The sequence below is a fragment of the Macaca nemestrina genome, chromosome 8 (assembly GCF_043159975.1).
Source record: "Macaca nemestrina isolate mMacNem1 chromosome 8, mMacNem.hap1, whole genome shotgun sequence".
Classification (NCBI taxonomy): domain Eukaryota; kingdom Metazoa; phylum Chordata; class Mammalia; order Primates; family Cercopithecidae; genus Macaca; species Macaca nemestrina.
In genome coordinates, this window is record NC_092132.1 from 154,049,347 (window position 1) to 154,060,405 (window position 11,059).

Below are 11,059 nucleotides of genomic sequence, written 5' to 3' on the forward strand. Positions count from 1 at the left end.
TGTATATATTGTACACACACACACACACACACACATATATTTGAAGTGTTTTCTAATGAGAGCAGGTGTTCTGGAAGACCTCATTAAATACAGAATCTGAATGGAGGCCCATGTCACACCTTCCATTTTTTCCTCGTTGCAGCTGGGCTTTTCTCCTCTTCTTTGCTGGACTCTGCTGTTTCTCACGAGGTGTTCAGAGACTCTGCCCTGAATCCTACAACCAGGAGATGAGAAGCACAGAGTGACACCAGTAGGAGAACATAAAGATGCGGTGACAGTTGTCCTCCTCCTGCAGAGTCCATAGCAGTGCACTCCTACCGCTGGTGCCCTAGTTAAGCCTGGGGGCCAGCATGCCCGATGATTGGGAGTGCTGCAGTCAGGGTCCCCACAATGGGCACCCAGCCAGTGCCCTTGCACTCTGCATGACCGTGGCCATTGTCACCTCAGAGCCCCTGGGTACAGAACAATGCATCCTTCCAGAGCTACATGTGAGGAAGGACCACGTGAGTCCCGGGAAAGGGCTGAGGCTCTGCGGAGGTAGGTGGCCAGGACAGAGACCTGATGCCTGTGTGGAGAATCATCTGTGGGTGTGAGTGGCACTATGGGGCCAGTGCCCGGGTTCTGCTGCTCCCCCTTCTCAAAGATCAGGGCCCAAGCAGGGGCTGGCGTGTGTGTGACACCTGGAACTGCAGGGCCACCACCCATGTGTGAGGCCGTCGTGGGGACCTGAACACGGTGTCGTCTGCAGACCCCACCCATCCACTAGCCCCAATTCCTGGCCAGCTTCTGCCAAGGTGAGAGGGTGGAATTTGGAAGGTGGATGTAAGCTGAAGCCTGTCCCCCAGTGGCTGACATACAGCTGTGACACTGTGTGTGGGGGGAAGAAAGAGAGATCAGACTGTTATTGTGTCTATGTAGAAAGACGAAGACATAAGAAAGTCCATTTTGATCTGTACTAAGAAAAATTCTTCTGCATTGAGATGCTGTTAATCTGTAACCCTAGCCCCAACCCTGTGCTCCCAGAAGCATGTGCTCTATTGACTCAAGGTTGAATGGATTTAGGGCTGTGCAGGATGTGCCTTAGTAAAAATGTGTTTGCACCTCCTGGGCTCCAGGCTGCCAGCTGCCTGCCCAGGGTCTGAATGTCCTACTGTGACCTGTTTCCTCACCTGGCCTAGAGGACAGATAGGGAAGGCTTGTTTTGAGGATTAGGCAGGGTAATCCCAGTAAGCCCTCATTAGCTTGCCCATCCTCCAGTCTTTTTGATTTCTTTTTTCTCTTCTTCGTTGTGAAACTCTGGAGAATTGTCCTCCAGCATGTCTTCAGTTGGGGAGGTGGAAAGGCTGGACCTTGCCCTTGACTTCAGGGCTCCTTCTGGGTGCCCCCTCCTCCTAGGGTTTTTAAAAGCATATACTTAACAACATACCCTGTACCTGAGAGAGCTGCAGAGAACCTCCTGCGTGTCCAAACCAGCATACTTTGTTCCCTGACTGCAGGCCCTCGTCACACCCCAAAGCCCAAATACTTTCAGGTGGCCAGCTTCAGACAAGAGTCTGAACTCAATGCTTGTTTTCTGGGGTCTACACAAGCGTGTATGATGGGGCTACCTCCATCCTGCATTCTACCCCTGTGCCTCCCCCAATCCATTAGGGGCCTCAACTCCAGTGATCCCTAACTGGGAGCAAGGTTCCCCAGGCAAGGAATGCAGCTGTCCCTAGGATGCTGGCCTGGCTATGTCCCAATGGATATCAGTCCTGGAGCAAGAGGTCCAAGGCAGGGAGTTTCACCCCCCATTTCACCAGGTGTGGTGACCTTTCTGGGTTCCTAGCTTTCAAGATGGGATTTTTACACTGTGCCACAGTGGGAGAAACCAAAGCACAGGACTGGTGAGCGGTAAAGAAAGAAAACCTCTGTGACTAGGAAACATGTCCCTTGCCCAGCACAGCCGCTCCAGGATAGCACCCTTTGGGATATACCCCTGAGCTGTTCTTGGCACGTGGCATGGCACTGTGGTGGAGGTCAGCAGCTTGTGAGGTTGGGGGTGGGGGTGCTGGCAGGAGCAGGTAATTTGGGACTCACCACGGGGAGGAAGGGGACATTGACCCTTTCCCCACACCTTGAGTGCAGCAGTAATTTTCTTCTCTGATGTGTGTGGGCATCAATGCCTATGTGGGTGTGGGTGCGTCCTCCCCTTTTGTTGATGAAGAACCTTCCTGCAGCCGTTGGGGTGGATATGGGCACCACGTGTGCCTGGCAGCAGGGTGGTGCCTGCGGAGGCTTGGCTACTCCATGTCTCACTGCCATCTCCCCAGGGGAAGCAGACCCTGTGCCCTTAGTGCCCCTCATACCCAGTCCCTCACATTCTTCACTTGGCATCCCCCTGCCTGATTCTCCCAACTCAGCCCTTGCCAGGTTTCTCCAGGCCCTGTGGACCCTGGGATGGGATCAAAGGAGGCAGCAACTGTGCTGCCTGCCTCTGCCTGAAGTCAGGGATCCCTGGCCGCTCCTGGCATCCGGTGGGCAGGGTAGGTGGGGAGGTCAGGGGTCAGCTTTTCCACTCCCCAGCCTGCACTGGCTAAGTCACCAGGTGTAACTGGCCTGGAGGCTGATCCGTGTCCTCCACAGTCCCTTGATGAATTATATTGAAACCAATCCTTGTGTGAATGACAAGACCTCTTGTTGCCACCCAGATCAAACCAGAATCGAAAGACTGTTGCACTTGGGCCAAGAGCCTGGGGCTGAGGATGCCATGACCACCCCGTTATCTTCCTTCTGGTGTCCCCAGGAAGCTCCCAGGACTGAATGATCCCCACAAAACACAGTGGCCAGGATGGGAGGGCTGGAGGTCAACGCCTCCCCGCCCCTACCACCACAACCTAGAGGCCCCCATGGAGGTTTGCCCTGAACTGTGGGTCCCTGTGGGATGCAGGCTCCCACGGATAGTTCAGGGGATGAGCATGGGTCCTCCTGGCTGACAGGAGTCTGGTGGGCACTGGGTGTGTGGGGCCTGTGTAGGTGAGTTGGACAGCAATGGGCCTAGCCAGGGAGCCAGGGACTGGTGTGGCCAACGTGGGCAGCAATATGTTGCCAGAACCAAAACTACAGTGCAACCAGCTCAGCTGGTAGGGAGAAGGAGGCCAGGATATCCACCCCTGTCCTGGCCCAAGCCCAGACTGCCTGCCTGTACTGGACATTGCCTGGTCCAGGAGGCCTGGGCATGATGGTCAGGTGGTGTGTCCCTGGGTTCCAGGCCTAGGTGGTCCCTTGGGAGCTGAGCATCCTCTGAGCAGGAGGAGGGCCCGCGGTCCACAGTTTGCATCGGCCCCTGGGGGTGTGCCCCCACCCCAGCTTCTCAGCCCGCACAGGGACGTGGCCAGGGCTCCTCACCTGCTCTGTGGCTCCAGCTCTGATCAGCTCACTGGGTGACTCTGACAGCTTCCTCCCCAAAGCTTGGGTCCTCCTCCGTGGGAATGGGGTATCCCAGTCCCCCTGCAGGCAGGAATCCACCCCCAGCTCCTCTGGTGGGCCCACTTGGGCTTTCTTACCTACTGGCTTGTGAGACCCAGTTGGCCAAACTTGGTGTCCTATTTTAATTTTGGCCTTTTTCTTAGTGTGTGTTTCCTCTAACTACTGCTGTGTAGAATCTCTATATGAGTTTTAGGTAGAGAATCTTGCTCACCCAGAGGTCCCCCACCCCAGGGAGCCTCCAATTCGGCCCCCCCGTCTGGTCCTGCCTATGCTCCGCTTGGTGTGACTGTTGAGCGTGATCGATCCACACAGCTGCTTGACCCTGCATCTCCTTCCTTCTTGTTGCTGAGGCCAGCTCTGTTCTCTCTTTCTCCACCTGAACTGCACTTGAAGCCACGACGAAGGATGAGAAGTGGTTGCTAAGAAGGACCCTCCTGCAGCGAATCTGCTGTGAGGAGGCTGCACTGGCCCAGCCTGTCATTTCCTTCTCTAAAATCATTCCAGAGGTCGGCAAGGGGCAACCTGTCCCTGCCTGCTCTTGTGGCCCGTGAATCAAGAATGGATTTTACATTTCCAAATGGTTGAACAAATAAACAAATAACACTTCATGACACTGAGAAGTTTCCATGTCCATAAGTAAAGATTTATGGGGGTGCAATTATGCCCATCTCTTCACAGGCTACCTGCAGAAGGCTACTGTCATGCAGCCATGGCAGAGTTGCATCCTTGAGACAAAGATCAGTTGGCAAAGCTGAAAATACTGATTCCTGGCTCTTTAGGGAAACAGTTTCCAGTCCCTGGTTTAAGGGCTGTGCAGCAGGATCCCAGGATCTTGGTCAGATTGTTCCTCACTCAGGGCCTGTCGTGGCCTTCGCTAGTATGTCTGCAAAGTCTGCATGCTATGGTGCCTCTCATGGGGGCTTTGAGCTCTGTCGTGCTAGATTTCAGGGTGTCTGCCTCATGGTCATCTGTCTCACCAACAGAGACCCTGTGGCCATATTCAAACTAGCAGGAACAGTTGGTCTTTGGCAGCAGGGATGCCTTAGAGCTGAGCTGCCACCCACCCTGAAGTGGTCCCATGACACCCACTGTCTGGGTTAAGGTTGGGGCAGGGCTGGTGTCCTGAACTGCCGTGCGATGTGGATCATAATAGCTGGGGGGTGGGGAGAGGGGGTTGCTATTACTCCCCATATGGCGGGGGGTGCCTCACCCCCCCGCGATGTGGATCTAAGAGCCAATTACTCCCCCCTGCAATGTGTGTCCATTATTAGCAGTCTCTTTTGTTCAGGATATTAGGAACAATTTCACAGGTTGTGTGTACACAGCCTGCGATCGGAGAACGAATACCACCCTCTGCACCTCTGGATATTAGGAACCATATCACATAATGGGTGTACACTTTTTCAGAGATTTAGGGTAATGTCCTGTGTTTCCCTGAATATTCGGAGACATATCACAGGGTGACTGTACACCCACTACTCTCTTGGCAGGAACATCCTACTTTACCTACTGGAAATTAGGAGCAATATCACAGATTGGGTGTCAAGCCACTGTCATATTGGAAGTAATATCATGCTCCCCCACAAGTTACGAGGAACAATATCACAGGGGGGTGTCTACCTTCTCCGGTAGTGGGAGTAGTATCATCATCTCTTCCTTTAGATGACAGGAACAATATCACAGGGTGGGTGTACACCCTGTGTGTTTTTGGAAGCAATGTCATTCTCTCTTCTTTTAGGTTTTAGGATCCATATCACAGGCGGGGTGTACACCCCTTGTTATATTGGATGGAATCTCATTTTCTTTCAACCTGTATCTTTAGAACAATATCCCATGGGGGCTGTCCATCCCTTCAATATTGGTACTAACACCATCTTCTCCTTTCCTGGATATAAGAAACAGTATCACAGGAGGGGTGTACACCCCTTGCAATACTGGTAGTAATATCACATCTCCCCTGTGGTTATTAAGGACAAAATCCCAAGGTGGCTGTATGGTTCGTACTTTATTGGGAGTAGTATCATCCACTCACCCCCTGAATAAGAGGAACCATATCACTGAAGAAGTGTCCACCCACTTCGATATTGTCAGCCATGTCATCTTCTTCCCGCCTGGATATTAGGAATGATATCCTAGGGTTGGGGGCTGTGTACACCCACTGCGACATCGAAAGTAAAATCAGCCTCTTTCCCGCTGGATATTAGGAACTCTATCACAGGTGTGTGTGCACCTTCTCGGATATTGGGAGTACTATGAGCCTCCACCCCGCTGCATATTAGGAACAATATACAGGGGGCAGGGTGGTTACAGCCCCTGAGATATTGAGAGCAATAGTCTTCTCTTTCCCCTGTACATTAGGGTCTACCTCACAGGGGTCCGTACACCTTCTGTGATATTAGGATTAATGTTGTCCTCTCCCCTACTGAATGTCAAAAACAGTATCACAGAAGGGTGTACACCCCCTGCGATATGGCCAGTAATATCATCGTCTCTACCTTTGGATACTAGGAACAACATCACAGAGGGTGTGTACACTCCCCTGTGATATAGGGCATAATGTTATCCTCTCTTCCCCTGGATATTAGGACTGATATCCCTGGTGGTGGGAGGTGGAGTACATTAAGAACAATATCACTGGGTGGGTGTACACCCCCTGCGATATTGGGTGTAGTATCATCCTCGCTTCTCTAGGATATTAAGAACAATATCACAGGAGGGCTGTACCTCCTCAGCCCCTGTGTTATTGGGAGCAATAGCATCTTCTCCCCCTCTCAATATAAGGAACAATATCCCAGGGTGGGTGTACATCCCCTGCGATATTTGGTGTAGTATCATCCTCGCTTCCCCAGGATATTAAGAACAATATCACAGGAGGGGTGTACCTCCACAGCCCCTGCATTATTGGGAGCAATAGCATCTTCTCCCCCTCTCAATATAAGGAACAATATCCTAGGGTGGGTGTACATCCCCTGCGATATTGGGTGTAATGTCTTCATCTTCTAACGTGGATATTGGGTGTAGTGTCACAGGGGGTGTACACCTTCTTCGATATTGGGAGCAATATCACCCTCTCCCCTCAGGATTGTAGGCAAAATATCAAAGGAGTTTTACAAGTCATGTGATATGAGCAGTAATATCATCCTCTCCCCACCTAGATGTTAGGAACTATATCACAGGCGGCTGTACACTTCTTGCGATATTGGGAGTCATATCATCCTCTCCCATCATGGATATTAAGAACAATATTACAAAGGAGCTGTACACCCCCTGCCATATTGAGAGAAATATGTTGCTCTCCCTTTCGGGATATTAGGAACAATATCGCAGGAGGTGTGTATAACCACTGCGATATTGGGAGTAATATCATCCTCTCTCCCTGAATATAAGAAACAATATCACAGGAGGATGTACACATCCTGTGATATTGGGAGTCACATCATTTTCTCTCCCTCTGGATATTCGGAACAATATCACAGTGGATATGTACACCCCCTGCGATATTGCCACGAGTATCATCGTCTCCCTCCCAGGTTATACGGAACAATATCACAAGGGGGTGTACATCCCCTGCAATACTGGGAGTAATATCTTCCTCTCCCCCGCTGGCTATTAGGAGCAATGTCACAGAAGGGGTGTACACTCCCTGCTCTAATGGGAGTGATATCTTCCTCTACTTCCCTGGATATTAGGAACAATGTCACTAGGGAGTGTACACCTCCTGCAATATTGAGACTAATATCATCCTCTCGCCCCCTGGATGTTAGGAACCATATTACAGGGGTGGTGTAAATCCCCTGCGAAATCGGAAGAAATACCATCCTCTCCACCTTTGGAACACTTTTTAACATAGCTTCGTATGTGGGGAGGACTCGAGTGATTAATCGAATGTTTCATCAGGTGCGGTTCTTCTGTTTCCCAGTTTTGACACAACATTTGGTGAAATTTCCAGGGACTCCTGTGGTCAGCCTCACGGTTTCACTCTGTCACTTTCTAATGCAGTATTCTTTGGGAGTCTTTCAAATTAAGCGCCATCATTTAAAAATAAGTTTTATAATATGCAGTTTCAGGTTAATTCTTTACCTTTGTGTCTCAGGCAGTAGCTACCTACCTGTGAGTAGTCAGAAAGGTTCACACGGTTTTCCAGGGCGACCTTTGCATTTACTGGAACTATTAAGAGCTCGTTCCTGCTTCGGCCGTGATTGACACGCAGTGCACGTGAGGCCGTGCGTGGCTTAGCATCTTCTGTGGGCTTAGAGGTCACTTTCTGTTCTTCCCCAAGCCTGCTGCGCTGTGCCGTGTTCACTGCGGGCGACAGTCACACTGTCTGGCACAGGCCACCGATGCCACAGGGCAGGCTCCACGTATCGGAGCCTGCAGAATGGCAGAGCCTGGCCTCCTGGCCGCCCTTCAGGGGGAGCAAAAAGCTCAAGCCTGTTATCAGAGCTGTGCTAGCCCAGAAAGCCTCCGAACAGATTTAATTTAGGAATCAGCTCCTACCAACTGCCCGTGTTTAGGATGTGTTTGAGTTTTTGTGATTTTTCCTGCACTGAAGCTACTGGGCTGGCTCTGAGTCACTGTCATGGGACTTCAGGTTGCCCCGGCGGGAAGCGGAGGGGGAGGAGGGCCGCACAGAGGCTTGCGGCCGTGATAATGAAGGGCTTGTTGCCTCTTGGGACAGCGAGTTCAAACCCTTTGTAATTGTCAGCGTAAATAGTGACCCGCTGAGGACATGGCTGTAATTCAGGGTGCCATGGTTGATTGTCATCCTTGATATCAGGTACCTGCCTCTAAAATGATGGTACCCGTAGTCCGGCTCCAGGAGGGCAGCTCCTGCCAAACACACGTGCTCCTGGGCCCCTGCAGACAAGGTCGTGCTGCCAGCCAGGCCTGCAGCTGTGGGTGCAGCGGGGTCTTCATGGCACTGAGCACCTCCCTCGTTTGCTTGTGGGGCCCAGCCCTCCGTCCCACCCGGTCCCCAGTGCGGCTTCTCCCAGGATTCTCCCAGCCCCGTGCACACCTCCGTCTTCACAGCTTCCCTAGGTGGGCGCCTGGGCAGGGATCGTATGTTAGTCGAGTTCTCTCCAGCCTTCCCTGGCTAGTGGCTCAACAGGTCCCTTCAGATGAGTCAGCCAGCTGTGTGCCCGCGTGTTCAGGATACTTGTCAGGGTCCTTCCTCAGAGCAAGACCGACACTCACCTCCTCCATAGGACTTTGTAGCCCGCCCTGGAGAGACGCCAGCCACATCCAGAGGGGCCGCCCGGGTCCCCGTGGGCTGGTGGGAGTGACTTCTGAGCCACTCGAGGCCCCACTTTGTGTTCCTACACCCCACAAAGTCACTTAAAGCGCCATGTTCTGGTGCCGTGTGCCTCTCGAGTGTGGCACACAAGCCTGGACAGGGATCTGAGTGGGCGCTGCCTTCCTCAGGCTGCGCTTGTGTTTTAGGACCCCTGGAACACTCGTTGCTGTGATTCTAGCCACTGTCTCGGCTTCCCTAGAGGGTTTCACCCGCAGCCTGAGGGCCACATCGGCAGCCACCGAGGAGCCAGCAGGTCCGACGTTGGTCTCACTCAGTCCTTCTCGACTTTGGTCGAGACAGAGGAGACAGCAAAACTTCAGCTGGGAGCCCCAGGCCTTCTCTGCTTGGGGCCCTGGGACTGAGATAGCACAGATCCTACCATCCACGTGCTGGGGGCCCCCCTGTGCGGCTCCCTCCTCTGGTCAGGGGCCGCTCCCTTGGGCTGGGCACCTCCGGGTCCTCGCACTCAGGGGCTCAGGGTGGATCCTGGATGCAGAGAGAAGGAGAAGGGCGGCCGTTTGAGCCCAACTGTGTTGGCTTCATCTTCTGCCTCTTGTCGCTAAATACATTTGCAAAGTTTTCCAGATGAAAACTCAGAAGGGATTTTTAATGACTGGAATCTGTGAATTCCATGGAAGCCAAGTCTGTCCACCTCTTTCACCCACCTCACTTCTCCCCGTTGGGGCTGATTTTGGCAGCGTTCATAGGGGCAGGGACGGAAGGGGTGGGGGCCAGCCCTCGGCCCTGTGTCCCTCCCCTCCTCCCCTCAGCGCCACAGCATTTCTGTGTCATCCCCTTCCCTGCATGTGTCCTCATGAAAACCAAGTGCAGCTGGAGGGACATGCCTGTGCCCGCTCCCGTGACCTTCCCGGCCAGCCCGGCTGCAGCGGCCCCTCGGCAGGCATCTTTCTGGTGCTGTCTCCGTGCCCCTCCCATCACCTGACCCTTATGCTCCTGAATCTTCACGCGTGTGCTCCGTGCAGCCACCTCACGGGCTCCCTGGGAATGGAGACAGTGTCTCACGCTGGTCAGAATGCTCTTCTCTGTCCACTGAATAGTCCAACACAGAATTATTCCTCTGTGATTATTTATGCTTTGTTATGTAGAACTGGAATAAAGAAAAAGCAAATTTAGACATTACAGCCATCAGGTTGAAGCTAGGTAATTGCATTAGGGAATTAAATGAAAGCATTTGAGCTTCTCGAGTTCTAATTCCACATCTTCATATCCCCATCACCCCATACCCAGTGTCTAACAGAGCTCTTGGTCTAGGAGTTTCTTGATAAATGCTTACTGAATTGAACTGGACTGAGCTTAACATTCCTACCCAGAGTTAGAAGCCAGTCCCTGAGCAAATTGCATTGAGAACGTGAGTTTGACGTTACTATGGTAAGGGGTATCCTACACGTCATAATTCCTAGTCAATATCAGCTATTTAGTCAAATAGAGTCAAGTATAGAGAGGCATTGGCCCATCTGGTGAAAGGGCAAGACACGGTGCTTTAGGTCCAGGTCCCCAATATCAACTATGAAAATAAAATGTTGTCATCTCCAATTGCAGCCCTGTCCTCAGCTGGTCACTGTTTACGGTAACAATTATAAACAGCTTGAACTTGCTGTCCTGAGAGACAACACACCCTCCATTCTCTCTGCAGCGCAGCTGCCTTGGTGGATGGAACATGCCCCTCCTCCCTCCCTCCCCCCTCCGTCCCCCTCCCCTCTCCCTCCCTCCCCCCTCCTCTCTCCTTCCCTCCCCCCTCCTCTCTCCCTCTCTCCCCCCTCCTCTCTCCCTCCCTCTCCCCTCCTCTCTACCCCCTTCCCCCCTCCTTCTTCCTATCTTCTCTCACCTTTCTCCCCCCACCTTCTCTCCTGGGTGAGGGGCAGAAGAGAAAAGACCTCCGGAATCTTCTGCTTCATCCAAGCAGCTTGGGGGCAGCGTCAACTGCTGCAATATGGCTGCCCCAGCAGGTGCCTCAGGGCAGCCTTTCTAATGGGAATCCTGGAATCATGTCTTTCCTTAATGTGTCCTAAAGGCTGGAGGACATGAAGTGAAACAATGCTCCATGCTCAGTCCTGTGATTTTGTGTATTTATTGAACTTACTTTGAAATTAAACTAAATGATACCCAAGGTAGAGCATGAAAAAAAAGAAAAAACAGGCTATGGTGTTTGAAAAACAAACAAAACCGTTTGGTTTGTTGGTTTGTTCTTAGACCTTCACAGGCTCCTAGGTCACACGTTTCAGTTTCTCAGCGAGTGACATTCTCTGCGGAAGCCATGTCAGCCTCTTGTTTGAT

General features: G+C 52.2%; 1 protein-coding gene across 6 annotated transcripts in view; it reads left to right on the top strand.

Annotated features, from left to right (window-relative positions):
• LOC139355958 (zinc finger protein 669-like) overlaps positions 1 to 10,461 on the top strand; it is a 58,475-nt gene extending 48,014 nt beyond the window's left edge. For all 6 annotated transcript variants that reach the window (XR_011607332.1, XR_011607330.1, XR_011607333.1 and 3 more), the window contains one exon: positions 143 to 10,461. The gene's annotated coding sequence lies outside the window, so the exon portion shown is untranslated. The remainder of the gene's footprint in view (positions 1 to 142) is intronic.
• Positions 10,462 to 11,059: the final 598 nt, after the last annotated feature.